The sequence below is a fragment of the Rattus norvegicus genome, chromosome 18, assembly GCF_036323735.1.
Source record: "Rattus norvegicus strain BN/NHsdMcwi chromosome 18, GRCr8, whole genome shotgun sequence".
Classification (NCBI taxonomy): domain Eukaryota; kingdom Metazoa; phylum Chordata; class Mammalia; order Rodentia; family Muridae; genus Rattus; species Rattus norvegicus.
In genome coordinates, this window is record NC_086036.1 from 4,266,848 (window position 1) to 4,279,881 (window position 13,034).

A 13,034-nucleotide genomic window follows, 5' to 3' on the forward strand; every position below is an offset into this window, starting at 1 on the left:
ATTTGGAGGGAGTCTAGACTCTATACAACTATAAAACTTGGGTGTTTTAGAGAGCAGAATCCTGTTGCTAGAGCTGGATATCACCAGAGCCTGCTTTCACTTTCTCCTCCCTTGAAGCTGACCACAGAGGGAGGCCAAACCGAGAGGTAGGCTACACCACCAGTTTAAAAGGCACTGACTAGGCAGTGGTCTCCAAGTTCTCTCAGGTCAAAGCTCAGGTGTCTGATCTGTGAACTGGGGATTCTTGCATAGTGCTCCTTGCTTCCTTCCATTCCTCTCTTCATCCTAACCCTGTCGCTTCCTGACATTTCTCTAGTGCTCTTCTCTAACCCCAGGAGAAGGAGGTATTTCCCTGTCTGATGGCCGCTCATCAGGCTCTACTGAGAACTGTAAGAATAACTCGAATACAGTTTGGCTGAATTCACGGTCACTTCCACAGACACTCAGGGCCAAATCTTTATCATCCTGGAAACAGCTCCAGTCCTCAGGCACTTGAAGGTTTATCATTAGAGCAATGAGATAATTATTAGATCTGTGATACTGAAATACAATAGCAATATGTAAGTCATCCTGAACTCAGACACCTGTTATGTTTATGATTACGATATTCTCATAATCGAAATAGTGTCTCCAGAGAAGAAATGCTGTGTACCTTCAAATGTGACAACAGAAGATTAATTCCTTCTGTTTAACAAATACTTACATTTGAATGCTAAATATAGACTTACATAGACGTCAGCCAAGTGGCAAAATTGGTCAATGCCCTCAAACACCCAATCCTCTCTAGAAAATCTTGTTCAAACCACAAATGATCCTTTATTCACCTAAATCAGCATCACTCCCTTTCTGCCACACCTACTTCTAACCTTGCTGTTAGTAAAGAGTGAATGGGGCGGGAAGCTGTGGAGGAAAGAGTGCTACCCTCCGGAGTCTGAGCTTGTTAAACTCTCAGTTGATCTGAGAGTGCTGGTAGGAGTTTCCCTCGCTGAGCAAGCCTCACCACAAAACTGCAGAAAGGTGCTCTCCCCTTGAGTAAGGCATGTGTATGATAAGGAGCTGCAAGCACAGGGGCTGCAAGCACAGGGGGCACAGGGGCTGCAAGAACAGGAGCTGCAAGCACAGGGGCTGCGAGCACAGGGGCTGCGAGCACAGGGGCTGCGAGCACAGGGGCTGCGAGCACAGGGGGCACAGGGGCTGTGAGCACAGGACCTGCCAGCACAGGGGCTGCGAGCACAGGGGCTGCAAGCACAGGGGCTGCGAGCACAGGGGCTGCAAGCACAGGGGCTGCGAGCACAGGGGCTGCAAGCACAGGGGGTACAGGGGGCACAGGGGCTGTGAGCACAGGACCTGCAAGCACAGGAACTGCAAGCACAGGGGCTGCAAGCACAGGGGGCACAGGGCTGCAAGCACAGGGGGCACAGGGGCTGCAAGCACAGGGGCTGCAAGCACAGGGGCTGCAAGTACAGGGGCTGCAAGCACAGGGGGCACAGGGGCTGCGAGCACAGGGAGCACAGGGGCTGCGAGCACAGGGGCTGCAAGCACGGGGGCACAGGGGGCACAGGGGCTGTGAGCACAGGGGCTGCAAGCACAGGGGCTGCAAGCACAGGGGGCACAGGGGCTGCAAGCACAGGGGGCACAGGGGCTGCAAGCACAGGAGCTGCAAGCACAGGGCTGCGAGCACAGGAGCTGCAAGTACAGGGGGCACAGGGGCTGCGAGCACAGGGGCTGCAAGCACAGGGGGCACAGGGGCTGTGAGCACAGGAGCTGCAAGCACAGGAGCTGCAAGCACAGGGGCTGCAAGCACAGGGGGCACAGAGGGCACAGGGGCTGCAAGCACAGGGGCTGCAAGCACAGGGGCCGCACCAGGAAGCTTTCTCCCCTAAGGAAGCGCCTGTGAGCTAAATGGCCAAAGTACCACTGTTCAGAGGGGCAAAGGGAATCCAGTGCCCACAATCCCAGCAGTTCCAAGTTACCTAGAAAGGAGCCTCACCCTGAAAGGTCTGTGTAAAGCTGCCAATGAGGAGGTGGTGGAGTGTGGTTTCATAAAGCAGTCATCTTCTGAAGTATCTTCCTGAATTGTTATTTGCTAGCTAAACCTCCAATGCTGTGACAGAAATAGCTCCTTCATATAGCACTACCTTCTAAACATTCAAGCTATTGTGATTAGCCTATTATTATTAGAGGAACCAGACTTTTCTTCAGAGAACTAGTGGACCCCAACATATGTTCATAATTAAATTAGAAACTTTAGACTATGATTTATAAATAAAAATCAATATATGTCAAGTGAACATACATATTAAAGTTATTAGAAAGCAGGACAATATTACTATCTACTAACATAAAAACATGTGCACTACTATGTCTACAGTCCCTTAAAGAGTAACACAATGTTGAACCTTCTCAAGAGTCCATCCCCTCAAACCACTCTACTTTACCCATTTCCTGCTAGGCGAACTCGTCAGTAAACATTTAATCCAGTTTTAAAAACAGCACATGCTAGCCAGTTTACATACATCTTATCTACCCTTTTTTTTCTAGAAAGTGTCCTTCCTGCTATTTGCCTGTGTTCCATGGGGGTAAGTGGGGCAGAGAGGATAAATCATTTGACAAAGACATCTACAAACTGGAGAGTGCTGACTAGCATTCCCAGAACGTCAGGTACAATGAATGACCTGATTCTACGATGGGGAATCCTGACCTCACTCTGCTCTCTTCAGTTACCGCACACACAGCTAGACTAACAGATAATGTAGCAGACACTGAAACACTCCATCTCACCTAGTTCACTCTGTGAAGAAGCTGTTCTGACACACTGCTGTGGTTATAGGCCAACAACTCTCAAAGCTTTTCAGGATATGAGATTTAGGCTACTCCCTGCCACTATTTCACAGAGGTGTCCGCTAAGAAGCAAGGCACTCACCACAGTCGATGAGTTCCCTCCAACCTACATGTCTGGGTGAAGCAGGACTGAAAGCCTCCCTCCCCCTGCCTCAAAGCCTCATGTCAATAGAATATGAAAGTGGAACCTTTGAGACATGACTAGAAGGAGATGAGTTCTGTTCAGGGTGGAGGGGCTTCATAGCATTAGTGACTACTGTTCAGGTTTGGTCTTTTGCCATATATGGTAATGCTAAATACTGCCCCCCCCCCAGTCTCCACCTCCCACCCCAGCCTGGTTGCTCCCAGGGAAGAGAGAACGTTGCTTCTTAATTTAAAGCCATTGGTTTAAGTAACAGCCAATAGCTGGGCAGAAGAGACATATGTGGGGTTTAGGGTTCCTAGGCTTGGGGTTTGAAGAGGAGCACAAGGAGGTGAAGAAGGTGGAAAGAGGAGGAGGCCTCCACAGGGTAAGTGAATGGTGAACACATAGCCACAAGGGTTAGCCAATTGGGGTTTAGAGCTGCCCAGATGGATCATGGCAAATTATGACACGGGGTTATTGACAGGGAAATAGATTCTGATAGCACAGAGGGTAGATCTCTGCACAGCTCTAGTGCTGATTAAGGCTTATGGTAAATGTAAAGGTTAAACGTCTTTTCTCTGGGAACTGAATGATCAAAGGTGGAATAGAAGCCCCAAATTGAGACTAAATATTTTCTAGAACAGACTACGTAAGAGGAGGGAGACTAGTTGGCAAGGATCCATGTGATATACTACTATGCCATGAACCAGAGGAAGGTCCTCACAAGACATTCAATAGATGACAGCATCATATACATAAGGCTTCCTCAAGTCCAGTTGAGGCACACAGTTAACACAACGAAATACAAATTAAGATAAGGAATGGAATGCTCACATGAATACATGTCTTGGGATACTGTACTTGGATCCCACGTGAGTCATGATGAAAGAAGAGATGTGGGGTATATCCTTATGCTGGTGTCCAGCACACAGCTACCTGCTTTTAGGACTTGCTAAGCAACTTTGTATAATGAGTTCTAAGGATGTCACTCTTGTACTTTTTTCTTTGCTATCTTACAATACGTTTTCAAGTGAAATGAATGTATGCTCTTGCTTAAAAGGAAACTATGGGGAGGTCAAGTAAAATGTGGAGAAAAAGACTGGGTACTTGCAGTGGAAGTGTTGAGGAAAACTCAGACTCTAGAAAGATTCTGAGGGAGGGACTAAGCAGTCAGATGACAGGCTGTGATATAGAGTAAGGAAGAAGCAAATATGGTTTCATTGCTGGGACTAAGCAAGTAAGAGTTGCAATTACCTGGAACAGAGTAGACTAGAGGGCAAGCCAGGCAGAGCTCAGTCTCACACATGGTGCTATGAGACAGTCAAGCACAGAAGTAGATAAGCTGACTAAACCCGTGCTTACAGAAGAAGAGGGATATATCTCACAGGTTATACTTTACATTCTAGGCTAGATAGGATTACTAAGGCAGACAGAAAGATACAAATGAGATAAGGATAAAGCCCAGCCTGTGTTTTGTAGCCATTAATGATGTGGGAATGAACAGAGAAGATTGCTGGAGTGATATTCTTGAGACCTAAGTCATGGGTATACTTGGTCTTCATTAAGGGAACATGCAGGTCATCCTCCCACAGGGGAAAAGAATGTGTAGGCACAAATTCAGATAGGAAGATACATTGAACTTCAAGTTGTCTTCTAATTGCATAAGGAAGACACAACACACACACACACACACACACACACACACACACACACACACACACACACACACACACAGCATCGAACAGCACAGAGATCAACCAACATTGGTCCCAGCATATGACATAGAGAAGCCACTATCTCTTGACAGCATGAATGAAATATGTCTAGAAGTTCAGAATGAGATGGCTCCTGGCACCACTAAAAGATATTCTTTCCTCATAGTCACCTTCCTGAGCTGTGCTCAAACCAAGACAAAGAGAACTCCTGTCTAAAATAATCGCAATGCCTTTCTGCCCCCGGGCTCCAGCACTGGACAGAAGGCATAACTGACCTAGTTGCTGACTGACACACTCAAAGAAAGACCTTGCAGAGTTTGTTACTCAATCACATTCAGAGGCAAACTCAGACATGTGCATCAGGGCAGAATTGGGGGGACCCTTTCATCCAGGACCAAACAACAACAGGAAAACAGATACGTTGAAACAGTTGGATAAAGGGATTCATAAAAAGGAAAAAGCAACGTTACTTAAGAAGACACCTGGCATATAAACTGGGGTAGGGGTGAAGGGTGAGGTGATAATAAAATTTGGGGGAGGAAAAAAAAACAAAATTTCTTTACCTCCAGTAGAAGTTGCTTATTGTGACAAAGTAGCCACTACAAAGAAATTGCTTATATCACCCCCAGACAATATACTGTCCAAAAAGGACAGAGGTGGCATAGTTGACTGCTAAACTCTGCCAAGACAAGGTAAGCTAGTCTTTCATATTTCTTGCTTCACAAAAGGTCTACCAGATGGCTCTGGACCAGAAGGCTCTGGACCAGAAGGCTAAAGACAGATGCTCCAACATTTTAAGAAACTAGGGGCTGTCCAGGTAGTCAGCTGTCTCTATAATTGTTTACATTTTGGAAGCTGTTTTGTGCTTTCTATATGCTCAGGCAATATTTAATTCATTCTTGGATTTCTGACGGAGTTAAAACCTAGTTATAGTCTCATAATCAAATTCAAGTTGTTTAGAATTGAGAAAGAGGTTATAAAGTAGAAGACATGGTTTTCAGGTGGTGTTACAGGCTAAAATCTAAACATAATTCAGGGATAGATAATAACTCTATAAGTTAATAATGATGGTAGAGTATTTTATCTAACTGACAAATATGATGAACTAGATGTTAATTGTATATCATACTATGTAGTTTACACGATTGTTAACAGTTTTGTTCAATTATGTGTCTGAGAGAAGAGTTGTTTTCTTTTTTTAAATTGGATAGAAAAAGTGAGATGTATGGGGTGGTTCAGGAATCTGCTTGTGAACACTGAAGGTCCTGTTCTGCTTGTAAACACTGAAGGTCCTGTTCCCTAATTGGCTTTTGATCAATCAATGAAAATGCTAGTGGCCAATAGCTATGCAGAAAGGTGGGACTTCCAGGTTCCCTCAGGCAGACTAGGGGACACAGGAGGAGGAAAAAATATTCACCATGGCTTAGAGGGAGAGAAAGCCCACCAGTCAGGTGAGATCTCCAGTAGAGTGGCCACTGGCCACTTCCCTGACTGGGCCTGGTAAGCAGGCAAGAGATTAAAAATACAGCTAAGCTGAGGGCAGATTTAGAAGTATTGTACTGTGTATGAAGGTAAGGGCATGTTAGCTACAGGAAGCTTAAAGTGCCTGGCCACTGTGTGTGTGTGTGTGTGTGTGTGTGTGTGTGTGTGTGTGTGTGTCTTTCATTCACAGATCCAAGGGAACCAAGGCAGTGGCTGTTAGCACGGTCTGCCCAGAAACTACATACTACACAAACCAGGTAAACGCAGAATATTTGGAACTTAGTTTGTTAAAATAACTTAAAAATGACATCTTGAAAATCAAATCAAATGCTGCATACAAGTGAAACTGGGTCAGGGAAGTTTACTTTCTGCCTATCCCTTTTAAATATAGAAGAAAGAAAAGATTCTGAAGTGAAGTAGTACTTGATCTCACTTACAGATCAGCACCCACAGTATGGACCCAACAAGATGTTTCTTTAATGGCTTTGGAGTTAAATACAGCAATGAAAAATGAACTTGAGTGGCATGAAAACACTGGATTATTTGGCACTGTAATGCTTATATAACATCCCAAACATTCTGTAGCCTAATAGTAGCTCTTACTGGACTTTCTTAGAAGCAACGTGTACCCTGGTGTATAATGTCCAGATTATAGTATAGGTTTAATTTCAAAGGTTTTCAAAGGATCTGTATTTAAACTGTACAAAGGAATCTTAAGTCACTCAATGGTGGGTATCCAAGTCACTGTAAACAGGCCTCAATTTAACACAGCAGATCCACAATGGCTATTTAAATAAAAAGTGAAATTCCAAATTCACCTATTCAATAAAGATTCTGGAATTTTTGTGATTTTTGACTCTCCTGCCTATACCTCCAAGTACTGGGAATACAGTATGCATGACCACACTTGGCTTTAAAATTTCCTAAAAATCTGTTTTTCAAAATAGTATCTTTTTAACTCTACACACAGAAATCTCCTGCTCAAAAGAGATTCAATTCCTCTTAGGTCATTACATCTTCACTATAGGAGTATATGGCTAAATGTTTTTTGTTTCTTTTTTTTTTAATAAATAAAAAAATTTAAGAAAGCCACCCCATTGCTCCTGGTGGCCTACTAGGACTTGATGAAGGCACCATATACCTTGTTAATGGAACACGGAGAGCCCCAGCTATCCTGACCAAGCAGCATCTTCCTCCCTGGGGGTGGGCTTTCACACTACCTGAAGATGCCATGCTGGTTGCTATGGGAGGAAAGCCATCAACTGTGAACCCTGCGCTACAGTGATGACCAGCCTCACAAGAACCCTCCAAGGGTGAGTCATGGCCTGAGAATTATAAGGTCAACCAACTGCTTTCTGACTGGATGTAAGGCCCACTACAAAGGATGAAATCCATACTGTTACTACTGGAACTCTAAATGTAACCAAGAACCATGTCAGGGAGCTCCTAGGCCCTAGGGTAAAGTTACAACTATGATTGTTCTCAAAGGACATGCTGTTGATGCAGCCTCTACTATATATGTCTATATACAGAAATCAGCGCTGCTTGCACTCCTCAGAGAAGCATTTGTGTGGTGAAGAGCAGTTAACACAGAAAACTAACTCCTGGTCGAAGCACAGAAAGTGTCTACAAAGTGCTCAGTCACAAGGGGACATCTACATCACATCCCTCCCTGTAAGACTCCGAGACATCACCAAGGATGAGGAGGCAGAAAGATTTTGAGACCCAGAAGCCCTGGGTTAAACAGTGTCTTCAGGACATGAGTAGATGACTGCACACACAGACGCAGCAGCTCGGGCGCCTGCCCGAGATCAAGCCAGTAAACGTGCCAGCCTGTGGAGGGAGGCAGCTCGTAGGAGTTGTGGAGCTACTGACCATCAATAGCTCCTGGGGAAGGGACAGCAAGCGTTTTTAAGGGAATGGCCCCAGGTTGATCAACTATAATCATTGGATCACCCTAAACCCGTGCAGATATAAATGCACAAATTGAACTCTGTGGGGTATTTTTAAAAAGATATGCAGTCAGGTAGGGTACTGAGAGGGACATGAATCTGGGGGAGAGGGGTATAATCATATACATATAAAATACCCCGAGAACTAATTTTAAAGTCATGTTTTCAAAAGCAGGTAGTAAGGCCTGGCTGGGGAAAAGGTTCAGTTGATAAATTGTTCTCTAGAAGCATGAGGGAGGACCTGAGTGTGATCTTCAGAACCTATTGTTAAAAGGCCATGTATGGTGGCACTCTCTTGTAATCCGAGTGTTGGGGAAAGGAAGTCAGGCAGCTCCCTGGAGCTCACTGCACAGCAAGCCTCACCTAATCTTTGAGCTCCAGGCACAGTAAGAGATCCTGTCTCAAATTACAAGATGAATGGTGCCTTAGGTCAACCCTGACTTACACACAGACAGACAGACAGACAGACAGACAGACAGACACACACACACACACACGGACGCACGCACGCACGCACGCACGCACGCACGCACACACGCACACACGCACACACGCAGGCATAAAGTTACTGGTCCACAGCCAGTATCTGCTAGAGCCCTTCCTTAGGAGCCCTGTTAGGGACCACACTGCTGTAAGGTGACAAATTCAGCAGGTTCTTCAGGTGACATTGCTCGCCAAACAGTTCCTTAATCCAAGCACCAGCAGGTCTATCAGGCACACATCTGGCTTAGAGCTTAAGTTCCCTACAGAAATCTAACAAGGGTTGGTAGGTTTGTCTCTCTCTCTCTCTCAGATTAGACAGCTTGGTTGCAGGTTTCTGTCTCTCAGATTAGATAGCTTGGTTGCAGGCCCTGTTGAGTCAGAACTTCCTTGTGTTCTGTGTTGTGTTTCTACGCACAACAAGGTTGAGGCCAGTCAGAAGGTGCTGGGTTCTGTCAACACTGACTCCTTTTCCTTGCTAAGAGCCCCTTCAGCCTTCAGTCAAGACTCTACTCTCAGTCCCTCTGGCAGCTCTGGCTATGAGCAGCTCTGACCCAAAGCACTGCAGTATTTTGCAGACTCTACCAGGTCTACTTAAGGAAGAAGGCACGGGAACACAGGAACTAGAAAAGCCTCTAATGCTGATGCCTCCTGTGCCAGGTCATACATCCACATCCTGATTCTTCAGGGTGAAGGAAAAGTAAATCTCCAATTCATTTCGTGGTTTTGAGTATGGAGATTTTCATTAAAGGCAAACACAAACACCAGTGTACATCTAGTGTATTCATAAACCACAGACCAAGTTTACTTAAATTACCCACGAGGACCTCAATTCAGATCCCAACATTCATGTAAAAGGTCAGATGTGATAGTACTTGCTGGTAACCCCATCACTGGGGTACAGGGATGCCTGGAGACAGGATGGAGAGAGGAGTATAGCTGGAGTGTGCGGACCAGCGGGCAGGCCAGTGGGGTGTGAAGGCAGACACAAGCTCCAGATCCAGTGAGAGACCATGCTCCAAGGGAATCAGGCAAACAGCAATAGAGGAGGGCATCTGCCAGGTTTCCTCTGGTTTCCATGAATGGGACACACACACACACACACACACACACACACACACACACACACAGACACACACACACAGACACACAGACACATACACAAAGACACACAGACAGACACATACACACACACACAGAAAACTAAATATAACATAAATATGCATTCTGATAGAAAACAATGAAGAGTATTAAGCAGTAATGCAGGCTGCTGTTTGTGTATTTATACACTAAAATGAATAAAATGGACACACAAAAATCTTGCTAGCGGACCTTAGATTCTGATTGTGATATTTCAGTGTATATAAAAAAAAGCGTTTCTATTTCATAATTTCCTAATTAGCAAAGTATTTGAAAATAGGTCTACCTAGGAACCAACATTTACATCATCCACACTCTCGCAGTGTATCTGACGAGAGCCATGTGAAGGACCTCTGGAACAGCACACAGGGCAGTCCTAGCATCTGCTCAGGAACCCAATCTGAGAGTCTGCTAAGACTCTCTTTGGCTGCAAAGCTCTCCACCTAAAAATAACCTGCTCTTATGTAATCGCTCTCCACAGATCTGTACATCATATATACCTGGAAATACATTTCTGTTTTAGAAATATGGCACAACAGAGAAGTGAGCATTTTAAAGCAGAGAAGTTTAATCACATTTTAACGAATATTACCCTCAGTTGTTCGGGGGCTGTAATTGATAGTTCCACTGTGCAAAGAACTACACCAGGTTATTTATAACACACATCCCATCAAAGCAACTCTAACTTGACTTTTGAAGTCAAGCACTTTATTGAGATATATGCAACCCGTGTGTGTGTGTGTGTGTGTGTGTGTGTGTGTGTGTGTGTGTGTGTGTGCCCAAGTATACCAATCACTGGCCCTAGAACTAGAACAAACCCTTCCCCCTCTCACTCCCCTAGAGCCCCAGGCCCTTCTGCTGCCCTTCCCTTCCTTTCCCCCTGCCCCCTGTGGTTCCTATCACTCTGGAATTGGTTTACTTGTTCTAAACCTGAAATAAATGGATGAGGTTCTTACTGGATTCACCCATGGACTCACAAGAACAAGGAGTTCTCTCCTTCCTACTGTTGACGACTGCCCCAGGGCAGGGACACGCTATGACCACAAAATTTCCTCTTTAAAAGCTGAGGGGAGATGGCTCAATTAGCACAGCACTTGTCACATAAACTGAAAAGCTGAGCTCAGTGATGCTCCATCTGTAACCCCAGCCCTGAGGAGGCAGAGACTGGCATGTGAGACCCTGACACAAACAGTACAGTGTCCAGCATCAGTCTTCATTCTCCACCTACACACCCACACCTTGCACATTCCTATGCACACATGCACACAGACACCAAGAAAAATGTCCTCCTTTCTGCTTCTGAGACTGTCTCTGCCTCAGTCAAATTTTAATGTTTTATCCTGAGTTGGCAAATATCTTCATAGTTCTTCAACTAGAAAAAAGATTATATTTTAATCAATTTAGTGGGATGGACTACTTTTAAAGAGAACATTCAGGAGACAGGAGAGAGTCTCCCTAGGCAATGCCATGCACAGTCAGCGGCATTCTAGCACAAGGAAGTTGTCTAGCAGATGGCTTGGGACTGGCTGCTCTAGCGTTCAAGCCACCTACTTGGAAAGATGACTTATATAAAAAGAAATATTCATTTACCAAGCAACCCAAAGTGACTTGAAATCTGTACAAGTCTAAAACAATTAATTTGGCTTTGTGGATTTTTCTTCTAAGCTATGAGAGAGAGAGAGAGAGAGAGAGAGAGAGAGAGAGAGAGAGAGAGAACACCAACCCTGACTGGATGCAGGTCCTCGAAGGTCCCCTTCAAGTGCAGTATTATGCAATCTTCAAGGAAGAAGGGTGCCTCAGTCCCAGTCCTCTTTACCCAACAGGAATTCGCCAGCACCTACTCCATGCCAGGCATCCCAGGTCCCAGGGAACCCACAGTGGTTAAGGGGGAAATGCTGCACTTACACCATTTACTGACTTCTGAGGGGAAAGACACGAGGTGAAACACTGAATGTGCTAGAATCTTCAAATGCTGAACAGTCTACAAAGCAGAAAGGAATGCTGGGAGCCCGGGGGTGGAGCCACACTGAGAAGGCATGGGTATGTCAAAGGCTGACACACAGTAGGAAGAGGATACGAGGGTGAATGTTCTCTGCTGAGGAACAGTTAACATTCTGATGTAAGACAGGCCCACACATCCTTAGATCACATCAAGGAGTTGTAAAGAAAAGAATCCCACGAGGGAGTCAGGGTTACCTGCAAGGTCTTGTGGTCTGCAGCACCGGAGCTCCCCACTAGCAGGAAGCCAACTGAGAAGCACCAAGCTCTGCACTCACCTTCCTAGGACAACTCTTAAGAAAAAGTACCTTTTCTCACTGACCAGAAGGCAGGCATCTGCAAAGGTTTACACAGTAACAATCTGAAGGTCCTAGAAGATACTTGGCTGAGGGAAGAGAAATTTTCTAGCTGTTCCAAATAGCTGAGAAACTTTCACATGAGAGAAGAAACACCCACACTGCACAGCTGACCAGGTCCATGAGTTCAAAAGAAGAGAAAGGGAAAAACTTCACCCTGATGGAAGTTTAACCTTCTCACACTTTTCATCCTCCTACTAGAACAAGTGGCTCAAAGGGACCATTCAGCAGGGAGGAGCAGGGAGGAGCAGGGAGGAGCAGGGAGGAGCAGGGAGGAGCAGGCAGGAGCAGGGAGGAGCAGGGAGGAGCAGGGAGGAGCAGGGAGGAGCAGGCAGGAGCAGGGAGGAGCAGGGAGGAGCAGGGAGGAGCAGGGAGGAGCAGGGAGGAGCAGGGAGGAGCAGGCAGGAGCAGGGAGGAGCAGGGAGGAGCAGGGAGGAGCAGGGAGGAGCAGGCAGGAGCAGGGAGGAGGGGAGGAGCAGGAGCTATTTGCCATGTCGTTTACCCTGGATGCGTTTTCCCCACCCGCCTGTGAAGCTGTCAGCTGTGCTCCTGGGAAGCAGTCATTATCTGAATGAGCAAACCCAAGCGCAGCCAGGTTCCAGGATGTTAGGATTACACAGGAAGCAAGCACAGAGTCGGAATTCAATGCACATCTGCGTGACTCAGGCTGCCAGCTCTTAACCCCTGGAAGACACATCTGTCTGCTCACCAACAGAAGTGTTTGCACACTGCTATAGTGACTGCTGGCTGCCAGAAGCTGTGGAACGAATGCCTGCAAACAGGAACGATCAATGTCACCTAGGATTTCTTTATAACTTTGTGATTACATTTTCTAAAGTTTCAATCTTACATTTTTTTTCTTTATCATTTTTAGGAACTCTGTATTTATAAGTATGGCTAAAGATCTAAAACTCATTTCAATATAACACATTCTGAGTTTTCTTTT

General features: G+C 45.6%; 1 protein-coding gene across 19 annotated transcripts in view; it reads right to left on the reverse strand.

Moving 5' to 3' along the window:
* Window positions 1-13,034, reverse strand: part of Osbpl1a (oxysterol binding protein-like 1A) — a 204,778-nt gene that overhangs the window by 88,114 nt on the left and 103,630 nt on the right.